Source organism: Xyrauchen texanus, chromosome 22 (genome assembly GCF_025860055.1).
Source record: "Xyrauchen texanus isolate HMW12.3.18 chromosome 22, RBS_HiC_50CHRs, whole genome shotgun sequence".
Classification (NCBI taxonomy): domain Eukaryota; kingdom Metazoa; phylum Chordata; class Actinopteri; order Cypriniformes; family Catostomidae; genus Xyrauchen; species Xyrauchen texanus.
Genome location: NC_068297.1, coordinates 33,999,223 through 34,014,475, shown reverse-complemented (window position 1 = coordinate 34,014,475; position 15,253 = coordinate 33,999,223).

The window sequence follows — 15,253 nt, the reverse complement described above, 5'->3', positions numbered from 1 at the left end:
AGACCAAATGTCAATATCTAGCACAAATCTAAACTAAAACATTTCAGTAGGCTATCTAAAGAAGAAAAGACAATGACAGAAGCGGCCATGTGCGAGGACAAACGCACCAGACAGGTTTGTAGACGAGATGGATGGAGAGCGCGGCTTGCTTGCGTGACGTCACTACACCTCCAAAGATTTTGTGATGTCTGAAGAATGGAGTACCCCTGACTGAAATTGTAATTCTTAAAATTCAATAAAAAAAAAATGTCTGAAGAATGGAATAATTTATGATGGTTCTTTCTACGGCACAAATCGAGCACAAACAAAAGGCACCGTTTTGGGGCGATTTAGATGAGGTGGGGTGGAGAGTGACGTCACTGTCCCGAATTATATTTGTTATTTCTAAAGGAGGGGATATAGATACAGTGTTAATTTTAACGGCACAAAACAGCACAAACCGAGCACAAACGAACGACACAGTTGTTGTGCGATTTAGAAGAAATGGGGTGGAGAGTGACGTCACAGCTCCCGAATTAAATTTGCTATATCTGCGAAAGGAAAATAGATATAATGTTTTTTTAACGGCACAAAACAGCACAAACTGAGCACAAACGAATGACACCGGTTCAGAGCGATTTGAACGACATGGGGTGGAGAGTGACGTCACAGCTCCCGAATTAAATTAGCTATATCTGCGAAAGGCAAATAGATACAATGTTAATTTTAACGGCACAAAACAGCACAAACCGAGCACAAACGAACGACACAGTTGTTGTGCGATTTAGAAGAAATGGGGTGGAGAGTGACGTCACAGCTCCCGAATTAAATTTGCTATATCTGCGAAAGGAAAATAGATATAATGTTTTTTTTAACGGCACAAAACAGCACAAACCGAGCACAAACGAGTGACACCGGTTCAGAGCGATTTGAACGACATGGGGTGGAGAGTGACGTAACACAACCAAAACAATAATGTTCAATATCTCAAACACCAAAACAGCACAAACGTTCGTTTTTTGCGGCACAAATCAGCACAAACCGAGCACAAACGAATGACACCGGTTCAGAGCGATTTGAACGACATGGGGTGGAGAGTGACGTCACAGCTCCCGAATTAAATTAGCTATATCTGCGAAAGGCAAATAGATACAATGTTAATTTTAACGGCACAAAACAGCACAAACCGAGCACAAACGAACGACACAGTTGTTGTGCGATTTAGAAGAAATGGGGTGGAGAGTGACGTCACAGCTCCCGAATTAAATTTGCTATATCTGCGAAAGGAAAATAGATATAATGTTTTTTTTAACGGCACAAAACAGCACAAACCGAGCACAAACGAATGACACCGGTTCAGAGCGATTTGAACGACATGGGGTGGAGAGTGACGTAACACAACCAAAAAAATAATGTTCAATATCTCAAACACCAAAACAGCACAAACGTTCGTTTTTGCGGCACAAATCAGCACAAACGCAGCACAAACCAATGGCATAGTTTTGGAGATTATTTCGTTTTATGGGGTGCCAACTTCACGGAGGTGTTATCTTGGGTAGGATTATGCCTTAGAAGGCAACTTCAAATCTAGACAGTAGGTTCAGGGAGGCAGCACATGGTGTTGTGAAAAAGAGTAAGGAAATTGATAATGGACCATTTAATTATCGCATACAATTAATGTTGCCATAATGTGAAGTGAAATTTCCATACTTTCCATTTATATTAAAACTATATCAGAAAAACCTAAATTGCATTTCCATGGCTGGGGTCATTGTCTTTTTCTCATTCTTTTGGTACTGTAGGCTGTAGGCTCTTTAAAGTTCCATACATTTGAAACTTTTCATTTAGGAAACAACATGGTGTGATGTGAAACTATTATGTAGTCCTGGGGTTTTCAAACATTTTAATGCCAAGGGCCCCAAATATGAATATCCCCTTAAAATGGACCCCCTTTCTATAATATAAAAGGCAGCTATATGTATGTTTTTATTTATAGACCCATTCATACTATGTATGAAAAAAGTGTGATTTCATAAGCATGTTGTTTCTTAAATTAAACCTAGCTTAAGTCATTCTACTAAAGTCAGATCATTCCAAAGCAGCATTACTGAAAATAGTGTGCCATACAAGTAGTAAGCAAGTTAAAGACGACAGTCAAAATTAAAAACTCTCAGGAACAACACATATACATGATCTTAAACAAGCTTTCTGCAGACCCAGATATGGCCATATTGTCCCCTCCAATAATTGACATAATTGTTGCTGTTCTGCTGCAGCCATTATGCACCGCTGTCTAATTGTCATCAAGTTGTTACAGGAATAACATAATGGTTTAAAAAAAAGTTGCATTTTTACTGCACTCAGAAGCCTAACTAATATGCAGAAGAATTCCAGCAACATGATTTGAAACGAGGAAAAAAAACTGCCTTTCAGTTTGGAATGTTGCAACGTCATAAATAAGACACCCACCCAGTTAAACCAAGCTGTTGTAAGGTTACAAGGACCATCAGATTTGCACAACTCTAAGACATTTCATCTTAATCTAGTCTTGCTAGATAATGCTGAAAATTGCTTTGTGGTAAAGTTTGTACCTGACAAATTAATGATTATAGACTGATGGACCTCTTTAAAATGTGTGTAGCGATGTGCAAATCACCTATAATTGATAAATAGAATATTTAATTTTGTATGATTCATCTCATTCTACTAAGAATGGTAACTAAAAGGCATAACTTGATAAAATGCAATGATGTGTAAAACCAATATGATTTTGTAACCAGGGATTTTCATGTTTTGTTACCTACACGTATACACGTAACATCCATAAAAAATGTAATGTTTAATATGTAAGCGTTTGCTGGCGTATGGAGAGAAAGCTGATGACAATGCATATCATGTATCTTGTACCGTTCTCAAGATATAAAAGCTCATGATTAAATATACACTATTTTTGAGGGGGAAAGTTGTAAGAGTCTGAAACAAAGGACCATAACTCAACTGTCGGAAGAGACAGCCCAGTTGACCATGTGACTCTGAAAAGTTACTTCTGATTGGCGCAGGACACCTTTGGGGATGCGGCCAATTTCTGTTCAAATATTTACAAACAGGAAGAACACGCTCTCTTCTGCCATCTCTCTGTCTCGTCTCTTCTGCTTCATCTTCTACTCCGCTGACTGCTCAGACTTCACGTTGACTCCATGCCATGTGAGGTCCAAGAGAGCTCGGGACTCGATGACCAGAGAAAGCTCACCACTCTCTATGGTTCACAAACCCATGAGAAGGCCTCGCTTCACAGCTAAAATCATCATTTCATACAGACAAAATATTCGATCATACAGAATATCAAAACAACGACAGAACGAACTTTTGGCCAAGAACCAAGCAACACAAAGAACACAAGGAAACACCACAAATACAAGCAATTACATCTCCAATAGTTTGGATAAATGGTTCTTAAAATATTGTCAACAGACTCCATAAAGTTCATTTTCACTGTACTGGTAATTTTATTTCACATTCTGTCACTTATCACCAACCTGTCTTATGTATATATGTGTTAGATTAGATTTATGTTTAGAACAGTAATATAGATTTATGTTTAGAATAGTAATAAAGTTTGTCTGTGTTCAAAGATGACCTGACTGTGGTATATTTTGATAAATAATCTCATCCCTGTTCCTAAAAGATTTCACTTCAAAGCTGTGCCTAAATACATGTTATATTATTTTCAATAAGCCATGAGAATAATATTACTCCAATAAGTGAATTAATCATAATTCAATTATTAAAGCTAATTCCTTACAGTAGAAATTGTGAGCTGATACAACTAGACGTATTACAATTTTAATGATGGAGAATCTATTACAGACAAATAATCTAGTTATTTGTAATTTATCTAATTTATAATGGTTGTCGAATGTGAATAATTCCATTATACATTTCATTACCTAATAAGGTACAACAAGGACAGTTTAATCTAGTCCATAGCTCACATATTTCGAGACCCTAAATTCCCTCCTATCTATCTCATTTCCTAAATAACCTACATAACTGATTCCGTCTACATCTCTAAATGATATATGTAATACCCTGCAATGTCATATGAGATCAAATCGAGGCGAGACTCAAGTTTAAGACGCTAAGCGGGAACCTTGTGGATTATCCCAGTGCTGCGCATCCTCAAGCAGTTCAGGTTAAGAGTGTTTGTGTCATGTGAGATGTAAGTATCTAACTAAACATGCAATATTTGACCACTGTTTTATGATTGAAATGTTGTACCTACCGACAATAATTTCCAAAGATGCAAATTATTCTCCATTTGGTGAAATTCGCCATTTTGAATTTAAAATATGTCCTGTACAGTACTTCATTCATATGTCATTCATAATTGTGAATGTGAAAACATTAATGGAGCAGTTTTCAGCATGTCAGGCTTAAGATATAGCGCAAACGTGTGTACATTTGTGCTTAAAAAATGGTGGTTCACCTAAAAATGGAAAATGTACTTTTACTCACTCATTTACTCACCCTTATATTGTTCAAAACCCATATGCTGGGTTTTTTCTTGGAACACAAAAATATATATTTTAAGCAGCTCTATTCCATAGAATAAAAGTTTATAATGAGCAGGAGCTGTCAAGATTAAAAAAGGACAAATTCTATAAAGCACTATTAAATGTTCAGTATAAAGACATCATAACAGTAGTCCATATGGCATGCATTATATTCCAAGCTTTCTGGGGCCTTACAACAGCTATGTGTTGTATGGACTAATTTTATGTTATTGTTATAATATTTTTTTTTCTCTCTTTGTACCTTGACAGCAGTGGTCAATATGAACAGTTGTATGGAATAGAGCAGTGTTACGATTCTTGAAGAAAAGATTGTGTTAGATTCTACTGGGAGGACAAAACAATGAGGGACAACTTAAGGTCAGTAAATAATTGTTTGTATTTTCTTTTTGCTAGCCAGCTGATGCACTCATGCCATTTTACAGATACATCAGAAATGAAAAGAAAATCAAATTAAATATTTTTTTTTCTTTGAGACAGCACAAAAAACAAAGTAAAGATGACTGAAACAGGAAAATTGCTAGCAATGAAGACACAGTGTTTGTCTTGAACTGTGTGAACTTAAAAAAATAGATCATTAAAAACATAAAATGTTGGGCATTTAGTGCATTTCAAGCCTTTATTCAGAAAATTGTTGTATTCATTACCTTTGCTATATTAAAAGACCAAAGACAGCCATTATTTTGTGACCTCAACACCCGTGACCCCCCAGCTACACAGTGCTTTGTTACCATCTCAAGCAACCAGGGTTATATGTGTAACTGAGACGTTCCTTTTTGTAGTTCAGTTTGACACTGTGTCAGTCAGCTCTGATGCATTGGGAACAGTATACCATAATGCCATACAAACATTAGCTGGCAATTTTATTAACTTGTGTGGCAAAAATATAGCTGCGCACAAGCTGACTAGGTGTATAAGAATTTGCATCCTGTGTTCTCTCTGCTGGAGCAGGGGTAGAGGTTAAACATTGTCCAGATAATAAAATCTGACAAAAGTATGTAGAGATGTCCAACATGCTGCTATGCAAATGTCCTCCAAGGACGCACATATAACCAAAGATACCAGAGCTGAGAATCATGTGTGGGAGGGCCAATACGGTGCCACTACAAAAGCCAAATGCGATCCTCCAGGACCCTCTGCAGAACTACGTATAGCAGATTAATTGGCGGAAACACATACTGTCAGGGCCACAAGCAGGGCCAGGCCAAAAGGGAAAACCACAGCAGACAATGTGATATCTCGCTTGAAGCAAGAGTTCCACATCCACTCTGCCAAACTTCCTTCAGATCTGTTCCACAGACTGAGGCTGTAATGTCCAGTCTCAGACCCTGCCTGTACAAGAGTTCTGCCCCCAAACTCAGGCGAACTGGGATCTGTATGGCTCGGAGACACAATATGTTGTCCTGTGCCCATAGAACAATGCAGTGTGCCAACTTAATGGAATAGTGTGCCCCCTAAAATGTTATTCTCTCACCATTCACTCATGCTTATGACATCCCAGATATCTATTGACTTTCTTTCATCTGCTGATCTCAAATGAAGATTGTAAAGGGATTCATGTAAAGGAGGAGGCGAGAACCAGCTTGACAATATAAATAATCAAAGTCAAAGTTTTTTTTTATTGTTGTTCAACCATATACAGTTAGTACAATACACAGCGAAACAAGACAATGTTCCTTCAGGACCATGGTGCTACATAAATACAATATAGGACAAACACAGAACCACATGAGACTACACAGACTAAGTAACATTTCTACATGAAGTGCACGTGCAAACGTGTGCAAAAAGTACAGAACAGTACAATAATTACTGTCGTGTTCTTTTTTGAGGAGACGAAGTCAAGTTTTCAAAGTAAAAATTTTATTTATTAACAAGAAAGAATAAGTACAAAAATCATTCAGCCAGCTGGGGATCTAGTCTGCTTCACCCGTAAGCTCCGCTCAAAAAGACCCAGTTTCTCCTGTCTTCCCTTCTTTTCTACATTTCTGACCCAGGGTGTGTTCCTTTGTTCTCAGGTTTTTACTCTTTTCATTGGCTTATTTTGGCCACCGGGTCATCTCCAATATTCTAAGAGATAAGTTCCACTCATTCCGTTGGTTGGTTTTTGCTGCAGTGGGATTACTGGTTTTACCTCCCATTGGTTCATTCTTATCAGCTTTTTGCCTAAATAATTTACAATGTAGGTACTGTTTCAAGGTTCCCCTGCCTAAAGAAGTTCCAATGTGTAAACTGTCTCTAGGTTCCCCTCATCTCCTGTGTCAGAAATGCAGCTGCAGTTTCCTTTAAGCATTTTTGGTTTTACATATAATTTCTAGTTACACACATCATTCATCATTTGTTAACAGGCATACTTTGTTTAAGATTAGTCACACACATATATACTGATTAAGATTGCAACACACAACATTACTAAAGGAACAGTAAGAGACAGTGAGAGACCAGTACACATTTTTAGTCTGAGTAGTGAAAAAAATGACACTTTCTAAAAATGCCAAATGTAAACATAACATACTATGAAATAGTGTTCTATGGACATAGCAATTATTGAGGTAGCAGCCAGTGTACAGTTGTGTGTGTCAGTCCAGTCTCTGAGTATTGAGGTGTCTGCTTGCTTGGGGGAAGAATCTGTTACACAGACTGGCCGTGAGGGCCCGAATGCTTTGGTACCTCTTGCCAGACGGCAGGAGGGTACAGAGTTTATGTGAGGGGTGTGTGGGGTCATCCACAATGCTGGTTGCTTTGCGGATGCAGCATTTTGTTTAAATGTCTTTGACTGGGGGAAAAGAGACCCCTATGATATTCGGTGTAAGTCCCAAACCAGGCAGTGATGCAGCTGCTCAGGATGCTATCAATAGTCCCTCTATAGAATGTAGTGAGGATGGGGGATTGGAGATGTGATTTCTCAGACTTCAAAGAAAGAAGATACGCTGCTGGGCTTTCTTGGTAATAGAGCTGGTGTTGAGGGACCAGGTGAGGTTCTCCACCAGGTGAACACCAAGAAATTTGGTGCTCTTGACAATCTCCACAGAGGAGCCGTCGATCTTCAGCAGAGAGTGTTCACTCTGTGCTCTCCTTAAGTCAACAACCATCTATTTTGTTTTGTCCACATTCAGAGACAGGTTGTTGGCTCTACACCAATCTGTTAGCCGCTGCACATGCTCTCTGTATGCTGACTCTTCATTCTTGCTGATGAGACCCACCACGGTCATGTCATGGCTAACTTCCTGATGTGGTTCGAGCTGTGCATTGCTGCACAGTCGTGAGTCAGCAGAGTGAACAGCAGTGGACTGAGCACACAGCCCTGGGGGGCCCCAGTGCTCAGTGTTATGGTGGTGGAGATACTGTTCCCGATATGGGCTGACTAAGGTCTCCCAGTCAGGAAGTCCAGGATCCAGTTGCAGAGGGAGGTGTCCAGGCCCAGCAGGTTCAGCTTTCCAATCAGGTGCTGAGGAATGATTGTGTTGAATGCTGAGCCTGGATGCCCTGCCACATGCACTGCATGTCGGCGTTGTCCTGGAAGTGACTGTGGATTCTTTGGGCGTGTGCACGCTTTGCTTCTCTGATGGCCCGGGACAGTTTGGTCCTCGCTGTTCTTAAGGCCGCCTTGTCAACTGCTCTGAAGGCAGAGTCTCGGATCCTCAGCAGCGCACTCACCTCCGCAGTCATCCACGGCTTCTGGTTGGAGCGTGTGGTGATGGTCTTGGAGAAAGTGACATCATCAATGCACTTGCTGATGTAGCTGATCACTGATGCTGTGTATTACTCCAAGTTGGTAAAGTGCCATATGTTGCAGCGTCCCTGAACATGTGCCAGTCAGTACACTCAAAACACTCCTGAAGAGCAGAAATGGCTCCTGCTGGCCAGGTTTTCACCTGCTTCTGAATCGGTTTTGTGTTCCAGACGAGCGGTCTGTATGCTGGGATTAGCATAACAGAGATGTGGGCTGAGTAGCCGAGATGGGGGCGGGGCTCTGCCCAGTATGCGCCTGGGATGTTTGTTTAAACAAGATAAAGCGTGTTTGTCCCTCTCGTTGCATAGTCCACATACTGATGGAAATTAGGGAGCACTGTCTTGAGATTTGCATGGTTTAAATCTCTGGCAACAATAAACAGTACGTCAGGGTGAGCGTTCTGCAGTTCGCTAACAGCCCCATACAGCAAAAAAAAAATTCAAAAGAGAGGGAAAGGCCAACACGGAGCGGCAGTGGGAGAGAGGAGAGAGAGAGAAAAAACTATTGCTCGCCAGTTCTCCGATATGCCATAGCTTGGTCCTCGGCCCCTCCTCCAACCTCTAATGGACGACAGCTGCACCTCCCAGGGCGGATTGGAGACAGTCATTTGGCCCAGACGGAACACCCCACCGCGTTCTCGGGAAACAGAAGGGGTCTCCCTCGCCACTGGCAGCGGTTCGCCCACTCCAGGCGGTCGGCCGGGAGCCTCTTCTCCCTTCGAGGGAGTGGGAACCAGCTTGACAATTTTTTTAATTTTATTTAAAACTTAACCAAAAAGATATACACACACACAGGTGTCGGACAGCTGTCCATGAATCTCTCTCTCTCCATCCCACATCAGTCTCCAGTTGGCCTTTATCCCTCTCTGAGGCTTGATTAGCCTGATTAGGGGCAGGGTGTGAGGGGCAAGGCCCTGCCCTCCGCCCTGCCACAAAGATTTTTAGAAGAATTTCTCAGAGCTCATATACAATGCAAGTTAATAGGTGCCAAAAATTTAACATTTTAAATTTACATTTTAAAAAGTCAGCACAAATGTAATCCATAAGATTCCAGTGGCATCATATCGTCAAAAGTTTGGCACCCATTCACTTGAATTGAATGGACCTACAGAGTGGCAATATTCTTCTAAAAATACACATCTGGGATGGCTAGTGGGTGAGTAAATGATGAGAGAATTCAAAGGAGTACATGCCTGCCTCAAATCTGCAAAGGAATGACCTCAGTATCAACAGAACGACCGACATTTCCAGAAAAATAATATGCCATTTTAGACACTGGCCCATACAAACTACGTAAACTGGACAACCCTCATACACAGCACCCCAACCCACTTAGGAGGAATATGTGGTCATCACTTTGTAGGGACAAACCTGTCCCAGCTAACCACTAGACAACAGAAATCAGATCTGTTTCCATGGCAACAGGGCTTGGCAACATCCTTTGAATGGACAATGTGCATGCCTCAGAGGGTGAGGTCCCTTTTTGGATTTAATCCAACACTGAAAAAACCTTGCATGCAACATGGCCATGGGAATGATAGCATAAGCTGAGATAATAAGCCCCAACAATCTGTGAAACGTTCTCTCAGAGATCTGAACTTTGTGAGACACTGGTGCAATAACTGCATCCCCAGAAAATGTAGCTCCACACTTATAAACAGAGTCTGTCACCTTGGTAACGGAACACTCTTGTCTAGGTTGACCCTCAGCCCTAAACTGTCTAAATGGCAGAGAACGGCATCTCGGTATTGGGCAGCCAGACTCTGACTGGTCTAACACCAAACAATCCTGAAGATAATTAAAAATGCAGATGCCCTGGAGCCTTAGAGCAGCCAGAGCTGCATTCATTCATTTCTAGAATGTGATCGTGCCAAAGACCAAACGTAAGGATGCGAACCTGGAATGTTTTTTTCCCCTTAAAAGCAAATCTGAGAAAGCACCTGCATTTCAAATCTATTTTCAATAACCAGTCACCTGGCTATACTTGTGACATTATCTGTTTTAGTATCAGCATTATTAAGTGACATTTAATTTGTGAATTCAATCATCCAAATCCAGAATTGGACACATGCAGCTGTCCTTTTCTGTAATAGGATATAACGGTTGTAAAAATGCTCTTCCTCTGAGAAGGTTCAATGTATTATATTGCCCTTTCTACTAGAAAGGAATAATTTTTTGAATCAAAAGTTGGGCTTCCTGAACAGAATCTACTGCAGGAATTGCCTTGTTGAATTCAGGCAGTGCCCATCTAAATTGAATGCCATAAACATGGTTTATCATTCAGATTACTTAGGGCTGTCAATCGATTAATTTTTTTATCAAATTAATTACATTGTCTCCCGATTAATTAATCAAATTAATCACATATATTTTGATGAGAAAGTCCCTAGAATAACAATAATTCAATATATAATTATGAAATAATTATATATTGATATCTTTAAAGCTACATTATGTAACTTTTTGCCCTCTAGCGGTTAAAAAGTAAAACTGCATGCATCTTGTGGAAGAACATTGTTTTGGTTATGTTTTGGCTCTGCTCCTCTGCGTGGATGAATGTGGTTCAAGGCATTGGTGCAGGAGATCTGGATGGACAAATAAATAACGAAAGAAAGGAAAAGACAGATATCCGAAAACATGTCATCTGAGCAGGTAAGTGCAATATCTTATGCAGTTGTTTTGTCTTATTGGAAACATTGATGTCACATGTCCTTGACAAGCCTAGGACTAAAACATTTATTCAAATAAATGATTTCCTTTATAAAGAAAAATATACAGACCTGTATATGACACAACTATATTCTATATTATTATATATTCTATATAAAAAGTACTGAATACTTACTCCCAAAAACAAGTCTTGTACCATTTAAATAATAATATTCTGAGTGTTTTACAGTTGATTTCATGTCTCTAGGTCACACGGTCATTGAGTTTAATGGAATTAGAATATTACAAACATTTACAGTACTATATTTATTTGAACATATAGAATGTAAATTCCACAAACAGAACCTTTTGTCATGAAAGGGATATTTTTAACAACATCTCTTATTTTTTGTGATGTTATAATATCAAATGGTTAAACTTTTTAATTGATTTATAGAGCTAATAAAATTTATATGAAAAAAAAAAAATATATATTAAAATTCAGCTTTGGCTTGAAAATGTTAGCGTTTAATAGTTATTGTATAAAGAGTGTAATGGGTATTCTCACGAATGTCAAACGAATGTCAAATATAAAACTAACTTTACCGCGCTAATGTTATGGGTTAATTGCACATGTAATGTTTTATCATTATGCTGTTTTATGCTGTTGTGTGAGGTATAGTCTATATTCTAATGCTAATATTAGGAATGGGTTGCAATCGAGAGTAGAATGATATGCAATTCATCAGCAATATACTCTTAATGCAACTGCAAAATACATGTTTTACTAAACTGAGTTATGACTGAAATTGGGTCTCTTGGATTATGATCTGTCTTGTGTCAGATGAATTTGGCTCAACTGTGCTCATATTCCAACAAACAGAGTATGCCAACTGACTGGACAATTAAAATAAAGTTTGAAGCCATTTTTGTTTCTTTGTTGGCATAGTTACTATGTTTAACAATTGTAAAGCAGTATAGTCACACTGTTTCCATCAATCACCATTAGATGCTCAAATGTGTTACTAGAGTCTATAGGGAATATAGAGAAATAGCCACATGATGTAAAATCATGAGAGACAAGTGATAAGTTCAGTATTAGCATTATTCTTAACATTTTATTTAATTTAATTGTTTCTATTGATATATGCTTTTAATATGCATTAGTTTATAGATAATATTTTTTTAATAAATAGCAATATAATGATTAGCAATATAAATATTTTAATAAATACATGCATATAACCATGACAACTACTAAATAGCATTAATTACATTCAGATACATTGCATTTCTGGTAAACAAAAGCCGACAATGCACACATTTCATAGATAATAAACCAATTATGAGATTTTTTTTTACAATTTACAATAAATAACAATGGAAGTATAACAATAACTAATACAAATGTCATAACAACAATAACAACTTTTAATTGAAATTAGCATTTTTATTTAACAGTTCTCAGTAATGCTTCAGTGTATGGTACTCAAACATGGGGCAACACACAAGGGAGTGTTGCATGAGGCCCTCTGCTTTGTCCTGTGAGTGCTGGATAGGCAGACCTTGCAGTGCAGCCTGGTCCTGCTGCCCTGGGAAACTGTCTGAGGGACTTCGCAGGGGAAATGCCTAGCTGTCAGACGCAGTGGAGTGTCCAAGGTAGGGCAGCCTGTACTGTGCTCTTCCAGCAGTCCTCTCATCAGGTTCATCCTGAATTGCAGGGATGTGATGACTTTTCCAATTGATAGCAGAGCACATGGGTGGGATCTGACGAGTGTGGAATATGACAGCATGGTCATTGTTGTTTTTTGTTAATTTTAGTTTTTAAGTTTAAATGCATTAATTTAGTTTACATGAAACAAATATTACAATTATTAAAATAAACTCTATTTATTTGTTGATTTATATGTAAGTGATATGTTGTTCTTAGTCTGATGTGCAAATTTCTCACCCGTAGGTTGGTGGTGGACAATGTGGCTGTTCAGTACTGCATTGTCAAGGAGGAGAAAGAAGACTTTCTTGTACCATTTGGTGGTTTTTCTGGTACAATCAAAAAAGCCTTTCATCATGTCAGCCTTGTCCACTGCCCCCATCTTTCTGTTATATTCCAGCTCACAGAGAGGCTTCATCTTTCCTTTGGTGATATGATCGACCTTTCCAGTGGCTAATATGGTGGATGGATGGACCGTGGTAAGAAGGTGAACATCCCTCTTGTTATACCATTTCACTGACAGTTGTGTTCCATTTTCTTTATATTCAACCTGGCCCTTTGTCATTTTGCAGGTGAATGTTGGCATTCCCTTCCTGTTGGCTTGTACAGTCACACAAGCTCCTGTGTCCAGAGATAGGAGGTGCTGGAACAGTGTGGGACTACTGCACCAGTTGTCCACGAACAGGATGTGACCCTTTTTTAAGTATGGGGCCAGTAATGTCATGACAATGGACCAAGAGATTTCAAGGCCTTCATAGTGCTGGATGTCGGTGGTGAATCCTGTGTATATGATCATGTCCTACACGTAACCGGTAAGCACATCACATAACACAAAAACTTCGACACCAAATCTGTGGCGTTTAGTTGGTATGAACTGGTGAAATGCCAGCCTACACTTGAATTTCATCAGCGACTCATCGACACACAGATCCCTGTAGGGCACAAAGATATGATGAAAAGATGATGTGAAAACAGTGAACAAGTTTCAGATTTTTTGCAAGGGGTCGTTGATGCTTGCCATCGCATTGAAGTGAAGGCAGCGGAGGAGCAGAAGGAAGCGGTCCTGGGAAAACAAAGTCCCGAAAACTGGTGTCAGGAGCATGGGGTCTGTACACCAATAATCACGAAGTGAGTTTTATTTTCACAATTCCCATTATCCCATTAGGAGCACTGCCACCAGGAATGTGTACATTTGTTGAAACCAGCTTTGCAATCTTGCCTATCGGATATAGCGGTTTGTTTACTCAACAATTTCCTCAATTAGTTCCTCAGTAAGGAACGTCTTAAAACATTGGACTTCATTAGGTGATTCTGAAGGGTTTTGCACACCGCACGTCCAGTCATCAAAAGCAACCCCAGGTCCAGGAGGGGTAAAATGACTGGTACAACTACAGCAGGAAGAGCTTACCTCCTCCACCTCCCTTGTTGTTGTGTGTGCAGGCATAGGAGCAGTGGCTGAGGTATCTTCATCCTCAGCATCAAGGGATTGGAGGATGGGGGCATCTCCTCATCTGTGTCACTTCCCTCATTTTCAAAATGTCCTTCCTCCTCATTAGAATTAAAAAAAGATTTCTCTGTAAATATCCTCATCTGTAAATTGTTTTCTTACTAAGTAGTTTAAACATAGTTTTCTGTGGCAATTGTGTAAATAAAACTGTAAATAAATCAAATTAACTCAAGTTGTGTGTGTAAAATAGATGACGAGCTCCGATATGAGTCTGAGGTAAAAGTGACGTGCTGCGATGTCACTTGTCACTGGGGGAAAAGGAAGACTAGAGATAGACTATGGTCATAGCCATGATGGTTTTTTTTTGCAGTGCAGGCCTGTCTGATAAAAAATAAATAGTAATATATAAATACATATATATATATATATATATATATATATATATATATATACACACACACAGATTCGCAATAAAAAATAACTAACAACATGTTTCATGTGAATAAAACATTGCGTTTGAAATGTGATTGTTTTTCTCGCTGTTGTCATAGACTGAGTATGTAGATTTGCGCTGGAAAAATTTTTATCTAATACTTCTGTTTATTTGAATGAAATAAAAAATATCCTGTGGTTGAAAAGACTGTTCGAGCAGCTGTTTTAGACATAACGTGCTTAGCCAGTCTCTTTCTATATAGCGGATAAACAGTACGACAGCTGATATGGTGAGTTTCAGTGTGTGGATTGAGCAGTATATTTGTAGTCTTCTGTGTTAGTTTGAATGCCTGTAACAAACATTAAGTGGTTGAAAAGATTGTTCAAGCTGCTTTTTTAGGCAGGTAAATGGCATTGCTTACCCATTCCCCCTCTGTAACAGCGGCAGCAAAACAGCGGGAAAGCAGATTTGAATTTAAAAATTTGCCAGTTAATGTCACAAACTTTCTAATCAAACCGGTGTGATGATATGTGCAAAAGGGTTAAATATTGATCAGTCTCTCACCTCACCTGTCATATCAATTCTGAAGTCATGGATTAAACCACTGTAGTTGTATGTATTACTTTTATGCTGCTTTTATGTACTTTTTGGAGCGTCAACATTTTGGCACCCCTTCTCTTACATTGAATGGACCTACAGAGCTGAAATATTCTTCTAACAACCTTAATTTC